Source organism: Coregonus clupeaformis, chromosome 40 (genome assembly GCF_020615455.1).
Source record: "Coregonus clupeaformis isolate EN_2021a chromosome 40, ASM2061545v1, whole genome shotgun sequence".
NCBI lineage: Eukaryota > Metazoa > Chordata > Actinopteri > Salmoniformes > Salmonidae > Coregonus > Coregonus clupeaformis.
Genome location: NC_059231.1, coordinates 4,396,931 through 4,402,739, shown reverse-complemented (window position 1 = coordinate 4,402,739; position 5,809 = coordinate 4,396,931).

Sequence of the window (5,809 nt, the reverse complement as noted above, 5' to 3'; positions counted from 1 at the left end):
TTGGTCATTTCAGTAGGTGTAGGGTTAAGGTCGTCTGACAGACCAGTGTTTTTAGCCCTCAGGACAGTTTTTAATTTATCCTCTTCCTATTAGTAGATGATGACGCTATAATGACTTTGGGACGCTGTAATTTATTCACAGTTGAGTGTTAAGTAAATTAATACACATTCTGGCCCATGGCTGGAAGCAAAGACAGGCTAACAGGAAGCACACACTATTATATTGGGATGTCAACTTTTATAGGAGCATAAACAGATGGAAAGAGAATGTACATTTTTTCTCATATTTAGTCATTACGTTTATGATTGCTCAGAAGGCAATCGTATTAGAACAATTTTAATCTAGTTAGATTTTCTTAATAGAGTCACGGTATTGATTCTTTTCACCTCTCGCCTGTTTCTCCCGATCTCAGATTGTATATCATTTTTAGTCCTACATTTATGCCTCAGCTTCAGTTCTGACCTGTGTTATTGATATAAAGAGTCCCCCTAATGCATTTTCCTGTGTTTTCCTGGATTCACTATATTCCCTGTCACACTGACCTGCTCTCCTTAACACTTCCTGGTTGAACTCTTCCTGATGTCATCATTATTTTGTGAGGACACAGCCGCATGGAACTGCTGAATGAGTGAATGAAAGGGGGTTTTCATGTGAAGGAAACAATTCATTTGTTTGAATTTGATTAAAAACTCTTAAAAAAGAACACACTGTTCTTTACCTCTCATATTATGAGACTTGCTACCGTATAAAGCCATGTTCACTGGTTAGATGACCATGCCTTCAACTCCAAACTTCAGTCACCTGTGCTCTGCATTTGAAGGGTTTGGTAAGATCCTGCCAACAGACAGGGTAGAACAGGAGCCAGAGTAGAGGATTGTGATCTTAGAGAAAACCACTCTGGATATATCTTTCTGCCTACAGCACATGCACAAGGTCACATCTAAAAGATAGGTCTATGGGAAAGGTACACCATGTATGGTAAGTGTAGCAATATGCAGTCAGTATGGGGGCTCTGTCTTAGAGAGAGAGAGGAAAACACGTAGAAGCTTGGCTTTGTGCAATAATGAAGCCACATGCTAATTATGGTTGTGAAAAAGAATGTTCTTACTTTGAGGAAGGAATGTCCCTCTGGGGGAGTCTCGTACAGTGATCTTCCCCACTTCCTTTGAACCAAACCAGGGGGATCTGACACACAAGATCACCCACTGAGCTCCATTGATGGTGAATCTTGTGGATGCGGTGGTGGTGGTGGAGGGAGCTTTCTGTGTGTTTGTTAGTGTGTGTTTTGGACAACACAGGAAAAACACACGCTCGTTGAATGGATCAATATCAACACTGGGCTCTCCTGAGAGAGATGCTCAGGTGGAAGAGGATGTGAAACATTTTCCCTCCAGCCTCGAATTGGCTTCACTCACCTGTTTTGAAAGTAAACAAAATAGATATCAGTGCTTGTTGAGAGTGTTCCATTCCATTCCAAACCTTTTCAAGTCAGTAAGGGATTTAGAATAGCTGTTCAATGTCATCAGCTTCACATACTGTAGCAAAGCTGGAAAATAGTTTGACGGGTTTCTCATTTCCACACTCTCCTTCAGGATAAACAGAAGAGGGCAATCAGCAAAAAGAGTAGTCCAGTCATATTGCCCGACAGAGGTGTCAGCAATGTGTTTCATCCTCATTATTCTTTAATTTGGCCTAATCTGATTAATTATGGGCTGGCAATGCGAGCAGACGCATATTCATGCCCCGAAGTGAATAAGTCATTTAGCCCAGCAAAATTATCAGCTAATTATATTTTAGATGGAAAGTCTGACAACCATAACCATGCACGCTTTACACATTACGCCACTGAAACGGAACTGACCTTAATAATCGGTTTCATAGATTTTGCTGTCATAGACCACGGGGCTATTGTCTTGCTACCTTGAAATTAGCTCGATTAGCCATGCCATTCTTTGGAATGCAGGCGAAGCCTATTCGACTATTAGAAAGCGTAAACCGCTTTCATACAGGGCCGAAAGGTAGTTTCACTTATTAAACCCTTGTTGCCCAGGAACAAACTGTTGCCTGGCAAACCTGTTAGGATGAAATAATAAGACTATTTATGTTAATAAGACCATCATTAAATAGTCTGTACATTTACATTTAGCAGACGCTCTTATCCAGAGCGACTTACAGTTAGCACATACATTATTTTTATCGAACCCACAACCCTGGCGTTGCAAACGCCATGCTCTACCAACTGAGCTACATCCCCTGCCGGCCATTCCCTCCCCTACCCTGGGCCAATTGTGCGCCGCCCCATGGGTCTCCCGGTCGCGGCCGGCTACGACAGAGCCTGGATTCGAACCAGGATCTCTAGTGGCACAGCTAGCACTGCGATGCAGTGCCTTAGACCACTGCGCCACTCGGGAGACAGTTAGTACCTAGCTAGTTATTACTAGCTGTACCCAGTTTGGCACATTTTAGAATGCAGACTACAGGGTGTGGTTACTGCATAGGTCTACATGTGTGAGGATCTTTTGCCCGTCGTTTTAGTCTTAACATGAAATTAAACTCTGAAGAACTAATCCTATGTTTAAAAATGTATGTCTGTTGCATGAGGAATGATGTACTAAACTGATGGAAAGGAGTGAGCTTGAGGAGTCATCAAATATTGATGCACATTCTACAACATATTTAAATAGGCAGGGTTATGCACTGGTTAGTAGGGTTCATTAACATACCATACTATACCATTACAATAGCATACCATACCATACTATACCCTACTATACTATACCATAACATTACCATATCATACTATACCATACCCTACCATACCATACTATACCATAACATTACCATATCATACTATACCATACTATACCCTACTATACTATACCATAACATTACCATATCATACTATACCATACCCTACCATACCATACTATACCATAACATTACCATACCATACTATACCATACCCTACCCTACCCTACCCTACCCTACCCTACCATACTATACCATACCATACCATACCATACCATACCATACCATACCATACCATACTATACTATACCATACTATACCATACTATACCATACCATACCATACTATACTATACTATACTATACCATACCCTACCATACCATATCTTTACCATACCCTACCATACCATACCCTACCATACCATATCATTACCATACCATACCATATCATTACCATACGCTACATTATCATTACCATACCCTACCATACCATATCATCACCATGACCTTCCATACCAAACCATATCATATAATTTCCATACCATATCCTACCACACCATATAATTACCCTACCATACCATATCATTACCATAACATACCATTGCATTACCATACCATACATACCATATAATTACCATACATACCATATCATTACCATATCCTACCATTCCATATAATTGCCATACCCTACATTATCATTACCATACCCTACCATACCATATCATTACCATGGCCTACCATACCATACCATATCATTACCATACCATATTCTTCCACACCATATTATTACCCTACCATACCATATCATTACCATAACATACCATTTCATTACCATACCATACATACCGTATCATTACCATACCCTACCATACCATTACCATACCATACCATATAATTACCATACCCTACCATACCATAGCATTACAATGCCCTACCATACCATATCATTACCATACCCTACCATACCATATCATTAAAATACCATATCATCACCATACCATATTATTACCCTACCCTACCATATCATTACCATACCCTACCATACCATATCATTACCATACCCTACCACACATTACCATACCCTACCATACCATATAAGTACCCTACCGTATCATTACCATACCCTACCATACATTACCATACCCTACCATACCATATCATTACCATACCCTACCATATCATTACCGTACCCTACCATATCATTACCGTACCCAACCATATCATTGCCGTATCATATCATTACCATACCATATCATTGCCATACCATACCATATCATTACCATACCATACCATATCATTACCATACCTTATCATTACCATTCCCTACCATGTCATCTCAAAGTTATTTCAGGAGATTAACGTTTCACAAATAAGTTATTCACATTTGGAAACCATTTGGATGGATTTTAGGTCCTCTCTTTTGTGATGGTTTTAACATCCTGTAACATTGCATATGATGTGAGTAAACATGAATGGGTCCACTAAAAGAGATTATTTTCTATCCACATCATTTTGAGAATGGGGAAATGCATTGCTGGGAAATGTGCTGGCCTCGTTTGGATGCTTTCTTTCCTCTGGATATTCCCAGCTAGTCTATGGGGCTTCATTTATTCTGAACTGTGCATGAAAATAACCAATGTCAACAATGACACAATGGGATCCATTTTGACATCGCTGTTCAGCTCACGCAATTATTAGTGGCAGATATTGTGTTCACTTTCCAATTTTGGGGACAGAGCAAACCAACTTTTGTCCGTCATTGGCAAGACCAGAACGCATTTTTTTTAGCAAATGGATTTCTGACAGAATGGTTATGTATAGAACTGGTGCCCAAATGCAGACCCACTGTATTACTTGTTGGTTTTAAGCCAATGCTTTCGATGGGAAACTAAATGATACCATTTTATATTGCAGGCTAGAAGATGTTCATTGTGGCTGCTATCGAATGTGCCCCAAGGCTTTAGTGTATCCTGAAATATTCCCAGGTATTCCCAGTATGCTATAATACACCATTGGATTACAAGACATTTCATTCTCTAATTTTATTATCTCTAGAAATGTGTTGTATTTAAATGTTCAAGGTCTGCTAAATAAATCACAGACATTGGACCTTATGCTTAATACAATAGCTGTGCTTGTTCCTTTAATTAGATTTGCATAAATAATGTGAATCTTTAAAAATAATACTAGTTCAGTTATGTAAAATATTTCCCAGTTCAGGGTAATATGTATTTGTAATCTACACCAGCTCTGTAATGTTAATGTAATGTTCTCACTCCTACAGCAGGGTATCTGTAATCTACACCAGCTCTGTAATGTTAAGGTGTGTGCAGGTTGTCGGGAGAGGTTGTGTTTTTCTCTAGCTGGAGGTAAGCAGGAGGTAAGCTTCTCATATGGTGTTGAGTAAAGCTTAACCATGTATTAGATCGTAGGTAGGTAGTTAGCTGTAGTTAGGTATTGTATTTATTATAGGTTAGTATTGTTGTTATTGTAGGTTTCCGTAGGTAATTGTAGGTTAGTATCGAAGCACGAGGCTAGCTAGCTAGCGGGTAGCTACTGGTAACGATTAGCAACGCTGGAGAGCTGTTTCCAATGTTAATGTGCTGCTAGCCAACGTTAATTTTTTGCTGCGTTATGCGTTATGAAAGGAACTAGACACGGACTTGAATTATCTGTTTAGTGTGCTAACACACTCTTGGCAGTTTGTTGTAACCAAGTATTGGTGCTAAATTGTGTGTTAATGGATGCTAGCTTGCTAGTTAGCTACGGCGTCATAGCTAGGCATCGTGGGTTGTTGTGGGTAGTTACTGTGTCTTGGCAGTGTCTTCGGCCGTGCCGGCTGTAGCACGAAGCGAGCTAACTAGCCGTTTTTCGAACAGAGTCAGAGTCAACACAGTAGCCATTGTGTGCCGGGTGTAGCACGAAGCTAGCTAGCTAGCCGTTCTTCAAACAAAGTCAACACAGTGGCCATTGCTAGCTACCCAACACGACCAGCTAACTGTACTGTAGTAGCTAACTACAATATACTTGTCCTAGCTAGCCAACGTTTAATCATTGCTGCG